At 44.0% G+C, this 14,677-nt stretch overlaps 1 protein-coding gene across 2 annotated transcripts in view; it reads right to left on the bottom strand.

Moving 5' to 3' along the window:
- The window catches only part of LOC310910586 (USP6 N-terminal-like protein), a 75,695-nt gene that overhangs the window by 35,020 nt on the left and 25,998 nt on the right, over positions 1-14,677 (bottom strand). The window contains exon 1 of one of the 2 annotated variants that reach the window (XM_083863419.1): positions 7,181-7,262. The exons of the other annotated variant lie outside the window; for it this stretch is intronic. The gene's annotated coding sequence lies outside the window, so the exon portion shown is untranslated. Of the gene's footprint in view, positions 1-7,180; positions 7,263-14,677 lie in introns of those variants that run through there. 2 annotated transcript variants of the gene reach the window in all.

Raw genomic sequence — 14,677 nt, 5'->3', positions numbered from 1 at the left:
TCACCTCCTTGTCTTTTGCACTTGCCTTAGCATTGCCTCCATGAGGATCTGCCCCGTGATCTTCCCAGCCACAGAGGTGAGGCTCACTGATCTGTAGTTATCAGAGTCCCCCTTTCTACCCTTCTTAAAAACATGGGATTCTTCCCTTTGTTTCAGTCACCAGGGACTTTGCCTGACCACTGTGACTTTTCAAAATTACTTGCCAACCACACCACCCTGGAATGCATCTCATCAGGCGCCATAGACCTGTGCTTATTCCGCTTCACCAGATGGTCTTGAATGTGGCTCTTTGCTTACATTGGGAGGGACTTCGCTCCCCCCGTTCCCACCTGAGAGATGTGGAAAGCCTGACTGCCAATGAAGAATAAAGTAAAGAAATTGCTAAGTAACTAAGCCTGATGCAGATCTGTTATTACCACTTTCCCTCCTCACAGTGGTTGTCTTCCCTTTGAGAGAATTGTCCACACAAGAAGTCCTCCCCTCTTCTCTTAGTGGAAAACTTATGAAACAGCAATGGTCATGTAGGACACCCTGTCAAAAGCAGCTTTCCAGATTAGGAGTTAATATGAAAACAACTCAAGGATTCTTGTGTATTTTGAAGAGTGTTGAAATCAACATCTGTGCCATTTGGTCAGGGCTTCAAAACACATCTCACAATTTACTGTGTATTTGGCTGCTACCATTTTACTGTGGATCATATAAACTTTTTATACTTTTATAAACCATAAAACTGCCACAGGGGCCAAAAGACAGACACAGCTTTCCAAACAGGGAACATCAAACGGTACCAATATTTTGGAGCAAGCCATATTATTTCACTAGCAGTTTCTGTATTTAAGTTCTATGTGCAATGAAATGATGCTCAGGGGAGTGGTGGCAGAACAGCTGGGTGTGTTGGTGCTGGATGCCTGCCACCACAGAGCCCAGGATCCAAGGGGATGTACAAACAAGGGAGCCAGGTGACACAGACAGACATCACCAGATGCCACCTTTCTGCTTCTGGGTTTTCAGAAGCACCTTTGATCAAACATGCCTGAGAAAGCAACACAAGGAACTTCAGAAAAGCCTGAGCTCAGAACCACAGTGGATCTAGTAACAGCATTTACTGTTTTGCATGTCCTCAGCATTTCTGATGTGAATAATGGACAGCAACAGAAATGAGATGAAAGCAAGTCAAATGGGACCAGAGCAGGCTCAAATCTATCAACAGAAATACTTGAGAAAGGTTTTTCCAGTGAAAGCTAGAGCTTGCTTGAAGGAAGTGACAGTATGAATGGAAGAACTAAAAAACTCACAAAACCTTTTTTTGTATAAGATAAAAGCAGAGGGGGAAGTTTAAAAAAGCAGAGAGAGAAGTTTAAGTACATGAGAGCTTGTGGCCACCACATAAAGACAAACCCTTGGTATGATGGAGGCCCATGTAAAGCTGTCCAGAAAAGCAGCAGCAGATGCTGTTCTCTCCAGGAAACAAACACAACTCAAGTATCACCTGCATTTCAAAATGCAGTTCTACTTAGCTGAAAACATGCTCAGCTGAAAAAAAAAAAAAAAATAAAAAAGGCACTTTGAACTTGAAAGGTGCATTTACCTTAAAAATGCCTTAACCCAACAAAGCAACAACTAGACAGCTCACTTTAAACAGTTCACTTATAAACACAAAAATTCAGTTAACTGCTACAAAAGGCATTTGCAAGCAGGATGATGATTTCCTCCTCAGCAGCTTGGGAAATGAATCTTCCTGTTCCAAGATCAAAACCTGGGAGATCACAATGCATCCTACTGAAAGGCAGCTGGCCTCTGCACTGTGCAAGAAAGCTTGGAAAAGGGAAGTTGCAAATAAATAAGCATCTAAGGGCAGTGGAGTGCCTTTTGATAAGAAAGAAACTTTTTTTCCTTAATGCAAAGAATGGGTCTAGTACAAAGAATAAGATTCCTAATTGAGTTAGAACATGCCTGCAGGCCTTCAGATAAGACTTCAATCTAATACCTCATGGGAGCTTTTTTGCCTTTTTTTTTTTCTTAACAAAGTATCAAATTCTTCAGCAGGGAAGGTTCTTTCTAGAGAACAGAGATCCCAGCTGGTTCACACTTTATCATCACTGTCAGTTGAGTAGAGAGGGGCCTCCCTTTAATTTAAAGCACAGTTGCTTCAGTCTTGTCCTGGCCGAATACAAACCAAAGACTTCATCTCCCTGTTTCCCACTTCCCATGTAAGCTTGGACCTGGATTTCCATCCTGGCCACAGACCTTCCTTTAGCATCTGCTTCACACACATGCACTGCTGCAGCAAAACAAAAGCTGTTCCTTTCCCACCCACTTCAAGCAGCCCTTCCTCATGGATATCTCCCCTGCTAGAGGAACGTGTGCACTAAATCTTTTTTCCAGCAGTAAAGCCTGTGCTGCGTTGCAGCTACTACATGTTTCTCCCACTTCCTTCCATTGAGAGCAAACAAAAGCTTGTTGCTCCCTGTTATCAGAAAATATTTGCTTTCCCAGATTGTTTCTGCTCCCCTTGTTTCAGAAGAGTTTTTAGCAGAGTAACAGCTCACTCCCAACAATAAGCAGCAGGGGGTGATTTGAGACAGAGGCCCCCCGGAGCCCACCCAGTAAATCCAGCCCAGACTCGGCACAGCCCGGTCCTGCCCTTCCCAGCCGTGCAGTCTCCAACAACTCCTCTATCCCCTCACAGCTCCCATGGAGAAGACAATGTTCCAGCAGCATGGCTTGAAGAGATGGGGCCACTTTTGCACCACTGGCTTCAAGTGGCTATCCCTGTTTTCCAGCTGCAAACTGTCCCCAGAAGATACTGTGCCCACCCTGAGTATCTGCTGTACTCTAAATATGCTCCTTTGAGAACCTGCTCTTCTCACCACAGACAGCACTTCCTTCCTGCCAGATCCCTTATCACTATGTTTCATCCCCAAACGACATAGATGAAGCTTCCACTCTTGCTGGTGCTGCTCCTTTAGTCAGTAACCAAAGGAAACATTCTCACACCAGGCACTAAGCCTGTGGCACTTCTGCTAATGAGTTGCGATAAAGAAGTAAACCCAGGTGTGACATGAAAACAGGGCACCAAGGTTACAGTTCCCAAAAAAGCACTACTCAGTCACTATTTTTAATTCAATCTTTTTTTAAGGCAACCAGAGTATCAAATGTCAGGTCCTAAATCTAAGAAGGGCACCAGAAGTCCAAGTATTATTCAGGATATGAAATGCTCAACTATGGGCACCCACAGTTGACACATTGCAGACTCATGACTGAAACCTGCCCATGACTGCCAATGCCAAGCCTAAACAGCTTTCATCCATGGGTGGGGTGCCCTGCAATGAAAGGATTACCCAGATAATTACTTTGTGTCCCAAATTTGATGTAAGGGAAAATGCACAACCTCCAGGAGCTCAGCACCAGCCCTGCCCCATTTCCTGATGAAAATTCCCAGGAGGCCTTAACTCTGGCCTTCATTTTGGCATAAGGCTCTGCCAAAAACAGATTTCAAAAATATGAGCTTCAAAAATAGTAAGCAATTTCTTGGTGCAAGAACATGGGGGCAGAGAGAGCGGTGCAGAAAGGACCACTTGGGCAAGTTTCTGATGTTGAATGATCCATAACCTCTTTCAAGCAAGACCTCTTCTACTGTGGCAAGTCCTACCCAGCCCTAGAGCAGTGTGGGACTTGCAAGCACCCCACACCACACAGCCCACTCTCCCCAGCCAGTGGGAACAGGATGTGGGGTCAGTATTCTGGTGAGCAGCAACCTTTTCCTTTTTCCTGACTCAAGGCTGGGTGTGGTCTTAACACCTTCAGTAGACTGGGCAGTCATTTCTGACTGTATCTCTGGTCATTAAAAAGGCACCACAGCATAAAAGGATTTGCCAGAAAGCAAAACGGCCTCAGCTCATTTAATTTATTAGCAATTACCAGAAACCACTGATCACTGATCTAGGTTCTGAAAAAAAAATATATAAACAAGTAAATAACCACTTAAACATCTTACTCGTCCCTTCAGCCAGACACCTTTCCAGCCCCACCATCAGGTTCTTCCTGGAGAACTTTCCTGATGTCCTCTGAGATGGAGCAGCACACCACAGATGCAGCACAGACCACTCTTGCCTGTCCTACCTTCAGCTTGCTTGCTTTCATGTGTGTTTATGATTTGCCATCAGCTTAATTCCTTTCCTCCCACAATATCACCAGAGGCAAGCTGGGGAAACACATAATGCTGTCCCCTCTGGAGAGCCAGACCATTCCCATGGGTAGCTACAGAGACAGACAATGTCAGCAGCTCAACCTGAAAATGCTTCTCTCCTATCTTTTAAATCACCTCTCTTCGAGAAACCTTTTCACAGCACCTTTGATGTTCACAAAAACGCAGGATCAGCTCACTGGTCCCTCAAGATCTGTGCTTGCTTTTCAGTCTGACAGCAAAAGGTGAGGAGAAGCCCAGCAGCTGCTGGATGATGAACTTCAGGTTTCACATGGGAATTTGTTGGCTCTCTTATCTCAGAGACATTTGCAGGTAAATCCCAAGAGACCCCAGACAGTCACCCACACCCCAAACCATAAAGACCTGAAATTTAAACTGCCATTTCTTACACCTGCTCTTCCATGGGATTCCTGCACTACAGCATCTCTATCTGCACATCATTCCTCTGTCCAAGATTTCCTCTTTCAGCTATTTAAACCTTGATCCCGTTTTCAACTGCTTTTAAGAGGCAGGCAGTGCCAATCAGACAGTTGCTACAGCCAGCGGAAAAGCTGAAGCACAAGCCATCTCTCTGACCTGAGAAAGGTCCTTCACAAAATACACCCAGCTCTAATATTGCACCCCTTTAGACACCAATATTCATCAGAACACAGATTTCACTAGTTCTGCCAGTGGGCTGCTGCTCCCTTTTCTTCTCCTCCCATCTTTATCTGAAAAAGCTTCTAGAACTACATAAACTCAAAAGAAAGAGTTAGAGAAATGTATTATTAGAAGAAGGTCACAAAACAACAATTTGAGAATAGCTGCAGCTAAAAATACCCAATCCCCACACCCCAGCTTTAGGGAAAAGATTATCAGATGTCACTTCCCAGAGGGAAAAACATACTTGCTTTTTAATTAAGGTTGTATTTTGGACATTGGATTTTTTTCTTTGTTTTTGCCAGAGACCACAACAAGAGACCCTAGGAAAAGACCTTGTTTGTCCCCATAAAGATCCCACTTTTCTGTGCTACCTTATTGGGAGACTCTTGGAAACTGGCACCTGCAAATCTGTATTTTCTTTTAACACCACCTAACTTTGCAAAGTACCTTTCTAAAGAGAAAAAAAAGTATTTTGGCCGCCCATACAATGTTGCAGAGTATTTGTGCAATATGGATTTGAGTTTTATTACTTTGGAGTATCAAGGAGGTCAATATGGGAAGGACAACAAGTGGTGCAGCAGTGCAGAGCAGGTATCAGCACAGCTGAAAACTGCCACTCATCTAACCCAAATTCTATACAGGACTGGAAAAAAATCTGCATTATGGACACAGTGAATTAGTCTGCTGCTCAAAATCTTGCAGCTCTAAAGAGTGATAGCCATAATGTAGGTCAACCTCAGGGCTTACTTCCACCAGTAGAATGAGCAGAATCAAGGAAGTCAATTAACTCCCTCAACAGAGACTTTTTATACCTTTTCATTGATTAAATAAGCTCTGGTTTATTGATCACATAAAGAAACACCCAGGAGTTACTGCAGGCAGGTATGGAGTGATAATGTTTTAACAAACTGAGCACATACAAGGGGAAGCTTAGCACACTTCTTTCTTCTCCAAAGACATAAATGAAACCCAGGAGTAACTTCTCCAAAAGTCCACAAATCTTGTCCAGGTTACACATACTACTTTTTAACCCTTAACAAATATACACCTTTTCCCCCCACTCATAAATACTCAAACCAATAGTTTTAAAAGAAATCAATCACAAAAACAATTTGACCATGCATTACTTTGGTGTCCAACTCCTGCTCTGCTGCCCTCCACCCAATGCATCCTTTTCCTCCACCATAAAACAAGCAGTACATCTCATGTGTGCCCATTCCCGCTGCTTTCTGCTTGTCTGTGCAAGCATTTTTCACTTCACTTCACCTGCTTCCCTGTTAAAGTTATTTGAAATTGGCCTGATGCAAAATTTGGTAGCATCAAAGAGATTCAGTGTGCAAGCCGCTTGCTTCCTTTAAGAGGGAGAAGTTAAGGTGAATACTCACCAAAGAGCACTGCAAAGGACTAACCTGGAAGTGATGAATAGGAAGACAAACAGACCACCACGGGTATTTTCTACTGCTAAAACATTTGCTAAAGATGCATCAGTGTGCTTGGGGGGGCACACTGCTCTCTCCCCAAAGGATGAGGAGGAGGAGGAAGATTGGGGTTATTTTGAAGGACAGCCACTGAACACAACCACAGGGGTGTACTGGGAAAGGGGCAGGGCTCAGATTCACAGCCACTACCTCCCTCTGTCTGCTCAGCCTGGAGAAACTTGTAAGGCGTGCCCACATGATGTCATCAGAGGGTCGGTGTCTAAATCAAGGAAGCTTTTTATAGAATTTCTCTCTGACAAACTTATTCCGGTAAACCCCGATAGCCAGGACGTCAAGCAGAAGGGAAGGAAAAGGGAAAACAATACCCGCAGCCTCGTTGGGGCCTGGACAGGTGGGTGGTGTCTCAGGAAAGAAACCTAAACAAATTTACTCCCTGACACCTGCTTATTGGATAAAAAGCACAGGGAAGAGCAGGGGACAAGGTGAGGGAGATGGGCTTTTACACCACCTCACAAGGAGACACAGCCTATTTTGGCATCAGGGTAGGGGGGAAAAGGATGAAGATGAGGAGAGAGGATAGTGAGAGAAAAAAAACCCCAACTTTGCTTACAAAGAGAGTAAATAAAACGTACTTCCGTGTCAGAGAGGTTTTCCAGCTTCATATTAATCATGTGGCAATTACTGTGCTTCTTAAAAGCAAACTGGGGGGTTCTGCACATTCAGAAGATTCTTGGCTGCAAATGCCTTAAGCTCAAATCATCAGCAAATGCCATTTGCTGGAAGTTCCAAAAAAAAAACCAAAAATGAAAAAAAACAACCAAACAAAAACCAAACCAAAACAAAAATCTAACTAAAGGAAAGCAAAGTGTTCACGTCATCTTCTTCTTCATACCTCTTCATCACTTCCACAGTGCTATGGAGCAGTTCCCCTTCCTCCCCCTGTTCTGCCGTGTATCTTCAGCCGGGCATCCACATGGAGAGCAGTTGCAATAGCCTGGTGACTCATGCTGCAGTAATGTGGGTGGGAACTGCTCCCATGCCCAGTTCCTAAGGACACAGCCTTTTATGGTATTTTTAGCGTGGAAGCTGTTGTGGTTTGTAGCACTTTGCCTTTTGTCTTTCAAGAAAAGAGCTCACAATTCCCCTTGGGGCTTCAAGGATGCAACACTGGAGCCCAGGCAGGTGATGGAACTCCCAGAGCCAGCCGCGGTAGGGATGCTCAAGGATGTCACAGCACGGCCAATCCGCAGGCTCTCCCTTTCCAGGCAGCGGGTCCCTGGGTGACTACACTACCCAGCAATGTCCGAAGCGTGGGGCATGTGTGTCACTTGTTCTGCGGACACTTGAAGTACTGCAGCCTAACTTGGTAAGGAGTCATTCCCTGCGTCCCCCGAGTCCTAACCACCCTGTGGCAATAGACTAACAAGCTCATCCTGGCAAGCCATCAGACATTTAGTTTCTACCCTTGATGGGCTGCTGGCATATGAAAAGCTGGCAGGTCCCATCTGTCCTTCTTCAATTAATTTAAGACTACATCTCTCCAGAAAGTAGAAAATAAACTCTGTAGGGTTTCTACTCCATATAAATGTAGGTGAAATGGGACAAGAGAAAGCAGATAGGGATGTTCCATTGAAACCAGGTTAAAAGCATCAGGGAGAAGTGCAGTGGCAGAAAAGCCACTCTCTAGGCTTGTGGACCACAGCATGTGGGACTCAAACTTGCCAAGGTAAAAAAGCAGGCTCAGCTGTGCTCTTTAAAAACTGAGAGTCACACATGAAATTCAAAGAGTATCCCAACAGTACCCCATAGAGCTTGAAGCAGAACTCTGGCTGCAGATATGCAGTGGATAACTTTACAGGACAGCCCTTCATTCCCCCTTGCACCTGAAGCATTTTCTGCTGTAGAAGATAAAGGTATGAAAGTTCCTACATCCCCAATCACAACTCCAAACAGCTACTGATTTTATTCCTTTCAAAGTTATTAAATTCAAGAGGAAATTAAATTATAATCTGCACATGCCTAATAAGTCTAGGAGAAAAGCTAGCAGGATGAACAAAAAAGCGGTAATCAAACCTGATGCAAGCCCACTGACATTAAAGCTATTTTTTTATTCCCTCTGAAACTCCAGCGAGCTCTGGAAGGAGTCAGCCTGGCAGTCAGGCCAGATCAATGACAGACTGCCCATACAGACAGATTTCACCAAGTGGGAAGCACCAGTGAAGAGCTGCTCTGAATGACTTCTCAGGTATGAGAGACACAGTGAAGGGGAAGTCTGGAGGACCTTTGTGTGGGCAAGCACTGCACAGCCCACAACACACCTTGGAGGTGAGCCAACAGCAACAGATGAAAAACGCTCCAGCCCTAATACAAGTTTAAAGGTCACTCACTGCATTGCCCTGGGCACAGCAACCCCCAGCATTTGCCAAACAAGATGCCCCACACCGGTGGACACCAGGGCTCCCTAGATAGACCAAGATGGAATCCTTTGCTCCTTGAGCAAATGGAACACATTTCCAAATTTAGGACGTCTTCCTGCTCTTAGATAACAGATCAAGATTACAGAATTAAAGTTAAAAAAGAAAATAAATCACGTGAAAGGCTCCATCCTGTTCAAAGGAATACAATGCTTTTCCTGTGATCTTGCCCTAAATACCACAACATCACATTCGATTACTATCCCATCTTGCTCCTAAGTCCTGCACAGCCAGTTTGGTTATGTGAGAGCAAAATGAGCTCTGCCTTGCCTCATTTCTCATTAAACTGCTAACTACACACAGCAGTAGCTGTGTAAGTGGCAGGCCAAGTTACTTAATTTTCATTATCCTTTACTTGGACCAACTCTATGAAATTGGAGTAAAAAATTAAAAAAACCCCAACCAACAAACCAAAAACAGGAAGGAAAAAAGAAATGGAACAGAATAATCAGCCTAAACCTCCTACAGACAGAAAAGAAACGTATCCAAGCCTGAACTGAGGTTTACATATCCACACTAGACAGACCTCTCTGTACTAAGCCTTTAGTAATCAAAACCTGCCATCTGCACTCCTGAGAAAGCCAGGAAAAGGAGGAAATGCCAGTTTGCCCCTACATGCTCAATTCTGCAGTTGCTGCAGGCAACCCGGTGCTGCTCTGACCTTGGTGTGCTGGCAGACTCCAGGGACCACCTGCCCACCCCCACCTCCAGGTGTGCAGTACACCTGCATTTAACATACTTTTGGTACCTTGGCCCACAAACAAAAAAAGTTTTCCCAGGCAGCAGGTTCTCTGTAAACCTAAAGGCATTGGATGCTGTTTCTTACAGAGCAACAACTTCCCTCAATGCAGAAGCCAAGCCCAGGCATAGCCTGGACATGGATGCACTGGTCCTTGGGTGAATCCCAACTTTGCAGCTGATGGTACCTTCAAAGGAACAAGTTCAGACAGTCTCTACGTGCTTACAGCCCTCTCTTGCAGCTGAAAAAAATGAGCTTTACCAAGCTTCAGTTCCTTATGAGTTTTCCATGCTCATCTTCTCACTTCCCCCTCTCAAATTTGAGATGGGTTTAAGAGCAGCTTCTGCTCTGGACACTTCTCAAAACAGTTTGCATCATCAAGGTTGTGCTAATGTAATGACTACAGGAACCCTTGCAGGAGAAAAAAAAATAATTCAAGAAATTACATCCTTCACAGGATGTACAGATGGCAATGTTCCTCTCAGCAGTACCAAAATTGTTTAAAGGACAGTAGGAGACTCCCAGAAGGAGATGCAGACATTGCTGTCACAGACAGGTAAAAAGGAGGAGGCAATGGATCATGACAGAGGTGGCATTAAAAACAGACCATCCACTGTTTTACAGGAAGGAGCAAGGGAAAAAAAAACCCCAACCAAAAGAAGCATCCCACTGTGTACAGACTTCATGAACTATTACCTTCACCAGTCCTTTGTGCAGGGCCACAGCCTTCAGCTAAGAATCTGCTTAGCTGGAACCAGTTGACAAATTATATAGTAACTGGAGGCTTTAAAATCCTTGCAGGAAAATGCAATAAAATAAATAAAAATCAGCTGGGCAAGTTCTGTCTGACAACTCCTTTTCTTCCCCATCCAGTACATTGCCATGTGGAGAGAAGTGGTATGAATCAACCCATTCTGGCAGCACGAGACAAGCCAGGATGCATCACTGCTCCACTACATGGGGAACACCCTCCGAAAGGCTCTGTTTACCCAGCGGGAGCCAATGCAATTCCTACACAAAGCCTGTAAGTACATTTAAAGCTCAAAAGTAATCTGAAACAGGTCCATTCTCCCCTCCAACTCCATAAATACAACCCAAATTGGGTCATGTCCTAACAATAAATGAATGATACTCACTTAAGCCTCTGCTACACTGCTGACATAATCTAGGTCCTTTCATTCTCCTTGTACTGCAAGTACTAAAGATGCTTTTGTACATCCTCTGAAGTACTCCATTTAAAAAACCATCGTAACTAGGGCACCACATTCAGCTGCTCTTGGAAAGAAAAGCCATTCCCCTTCCCTCTCAATAGGCTCTTAGGAGGCTTTTAAAGAAAAAAAATGCCTAATCCAAACTCAGCTCCACCAGGATGGCTGGAGTTAGGTGCTGGGGATAGGAGTGAGCCCGTACCACTTGGGTCTGTGGTGTGACAAACACCATTGCATGTGGGGAAAGAGAGCCATTACCTGTGTCCTGCATCTAAAAAGTACCCAAAAGTCCCATTTTAAGTCACTGACTGTAACAGCACAATTGAAGCATTCAACAGGTAAAACATCATATTTTCTTTAAAAGCTATTGGGTGCTCCTAAATATCTCAGGTTCTTTTTAGGGGATGACAGGAGTATTCAGTTTCAGTACTTTAGCATGACAAGGACTATAGGAACCAAGAAGCAAGTTTTTCTGTTATTTTTGCATGGCAGTAAAAGTTTAAGGGGTTTTGGTGCTGTTTTATTTATTGCTCATTCCAAATGCTTCAGAAATATGAACTCCTCTGCATGGCAGCTTTTGAAGTTTGGCTGCTGGCACCAGAATCCTCCTCCTTTCTGAAATGGAAACATTCAGAGATGTGGGCACAGAGATCAGACGGAAAGAGCAAGGCAGCTCCCACTAAAAAAGCCATTTACTAGGAAAAAGCCCACTATCCTAAAAAAGGGAGATTTGTCTATAATGGAAGGTCTATTATTTGTATTTTTAAAAAGAAAAACACTCATTTTAAAAAACCCCAGAAGACATGCACTAGCACCAGAAAGTCTAATAACTTTAACATGACCTAACTGTTTCACTATTCCTTATGTACAATTTTAGCAGACTTTTTCCAAATCCCACTACATACTGTTATGGAGCCACAATCCAAGATTTAGGGTTTTAGAAATAGAAGCCTTTAACCACAACATCTGCAAAAGTACCTTAAAACAAAAAAAAACACCAAAAAGAAGCCCTTTCAAGTTGTATCCTGTTATGGAGGCCATTCCCTAACTGATGCACAGAAGCACTTTGAGCCTCTCTGGAGGAAGCAGCATCGGATTCACAACAGTACTGCTGCAGAGGCCCTTATAGCAAAATTCATGCCTGTCTGAAAGAGATACAAACTTGGGAGAAAAGAGGTAGTTTCAAAGAACCCTTTCTTAAATGGGGAAACTGAGGCGTGTAATGATTAGCCAGTTCCTCAAACAGCAAAAAATGTATTTCTTCTGGCTAACACACTGTCATCTTTGCTAACACAGGCTGTTGTGGTGAGAGACACGAGAGGGTGAACTGAGGACAAGTGCAGCAGTTATCCCTGAATGCCTGACTCTGCTCCTCACACCATCCGCTGTTCCTTTTCAGGAGGAAAACAGGAGAAACTTAAAAAGGAAAACAAGACAACAGTGTGGGAAAATGCTCTCTAATAGATAGCCAGCCTAGCTTGTGTAGGACATAGAGCCATAAAACCAGGTACAGCACACCTGGCTGCCTTGGAGACATGCAGAGAATGAAGGTGTTTGGAAGCTAAACTGCTGTACCCTTATTTCCAAATATAAGGGAATAATATTTTTTAAAGTATTACAACTAATATATGAGGCAAAGAACAAAAGCTAAAATAACAAGGGGCTTGCATGAGATGCCCCCACATTGTCACATTTCAACGTGTGCAGCAAATAAGTAAATTTTTTACAGCCAATGTTTAGCATTGTTTGGTTGCTATTTTTCTTGAGACTCCAAGAGCATTCTCCTCCATATGAAACTTACAGGATGAGAAAAAAAATAGGAAAAGCTACCACTCGGGGTATTACTCTGGCAGGCCTCTGCTCATTTAGGCTTTTGAAGGTGGAAATTTGTTCTGGGAATTAATGAAGATAATTAATTCTGGAGTCTGCTGCTCCCTGCCACCTCTCCTGGGATGAGTACAGCAGCTCCTGGCTGCACTCCCTTGTCTCCACTGAGGATGAGGCAACTGGGAAGTCTGCTCACAGTCAAGTTTATGAATGTTTCAGCAATTGCCTCCTCCTTCAAGTAGCTACCCGAGAGCTTCCCCAAGCCCGGGCCTTCTGCTGCAACACCCGGCTGCTGTAACTAATGAGCTGCTCTGTTTGTCAGTGCGCGCCTTGACAGACACTCTGCCACGTGGGCACAGAACACTCACAGAACACTCACACAGCCACAGATGCTCCCTGCTCCCAACCTGCCACAAGGCTTCTCCATTCCCTGCACCTTAGGGACAGCAGCCCCTTGACTTCAGATTGACAAAGGCTGGTGCTCTGCAGGCTCTGCTCCAGCAGGAAGGCAGAGGGTCAGGTGCAAGTTCTCCAACAGCATTTTATTCTGCTTTGCAAAGCCAGAGTGTGCCAGGTTTCAGCTCATGGTGGAAAGGACACATAGGCACACCAAGCCCTACAGAAGTTTAGCTCCCAGGCCCACTGATGGCAGTTGCACTGTGGCAGTCACCTTGTTTAATGCATAATGTCTGTCATCTTTGGTCAAGACTCTGCTCCTCCCTTCAAGACAAGGTGCAACTCAAACAGCAGAATTTTGGTGTAGTGTTGCCACAAGGTTTTTCAAAAACAAAAAAGACCAAAGAAAGCTACTTGCATTTGGAGCAAAAGACAGAACAAGTCTGCAGTGCTTTGTTGTATCATAAGAGAAAACAGCAACCAAATGCTTTTTGGAGAGCAGATGACAGCTACCTGATTCTGCTGCTGTTATTCCTAAAGAAACACCAGTCATGTTTTAGTCACAGATAAAGAACAAATCCTGCATGCACAGTGAATACAAGCCTCACAGGAAGCTACAACAGGTACTGTGGAACCACCCAAAAGGCAGGAAGAGAGGAAATGTTCCACCAAGCCATCAGCATCTGATCAGGCAGGCAGCTATTTTCTCTGCTCAGACTCATCCATTAGTCATCTTAGTGCTTGGAGCCCTTGCCGTGGATAAAGGCCCTTCTCAATCTGCCACAGGAACAGGCACCAGAAGATGGAGAGAGTTTCTTTGGAAAGAGAAATCAAGACATACAGGAAAGTCTCACCAGAACAAGTTACCACACATTTTTTACTCTAATGTTGTTGATGCATCTCCAATCCTCCAACATGGATCAGCACAGAGAAAACACAAGGCTTAGCAGAGAAGTATAAATCTGTAGGCTTAACTTCTGGCCTGCTCCCTTCCTCACCTGGAGCAAGAGCTGGCAAAACTTTCCTGTTGTCCCCAAAGTCCATACCAAGCAATATGCACAATGCAGAGATCCATAAACATTCAAATATAAATCTTTGCTGAGGGGAGATCAAAAAACCTACAGACAACACAAGAAGTTAAGCTGCTCTTAAGTGTACTATCTATTGTGGAACATGATCAATTTGCTGGATGCACCATTATTTCCATCAAGCTATCTCAAGCAGTGGTGCTCTTGAAGAGGAACCTGTGAGCTGGGCTTTGGATGTGTTGCATTTTTCTATGTGCATGGACATCAGCTCTGGAAAATTTTAGGAAATGGGGCTGGTTATTTTCTTATCACAGCACTTGGAAAATTGAAACGAGTTCATTTGTAGCTTTCAGTACTTTAAACTAAGCATAAATGGAGAGAGCAGCCAACTTCTGTCTTCATCTAGATGATTTGCTGAGATCATGCCGTTAGCTAACATCACTCTCACTTCGTTTTTGGCTGGAGAGGCAGCCAGTGCAAAAGGGTGTCCAGTTACAGAATGGCAACACTGATAAATTGCCTAAAGTTTTAGCAAGAAAATAAATGCAAGATGTGCAACAAAAATGCCTGCTGAGTAATAGATCTGGGGTCATGCGGGCACGTTTCTAAATTCCTTCTCTTCAGTATGCTAACAACTCTTCCAGCTAGAAGCAGAATGCTTTTGCAACTAAGTCTGCCATTACTCCATTTTCCCTTCAATTACAGGTCAGTTCTAAC

This window comes from Zosterops lateralis (genome assembly GCF_965231275.1).
Source record: "Zosterops lateralis genome assembly, chromosome: 6".
NCBI lineage: Eukaryota > Metazoa > Chordata > Aves > Passeriformes > Zosteropidae > Zosterops > Zosterops lateralis.
This window is presented reverse-complemented; position numbering and strand designations above follow the sequence as displayed.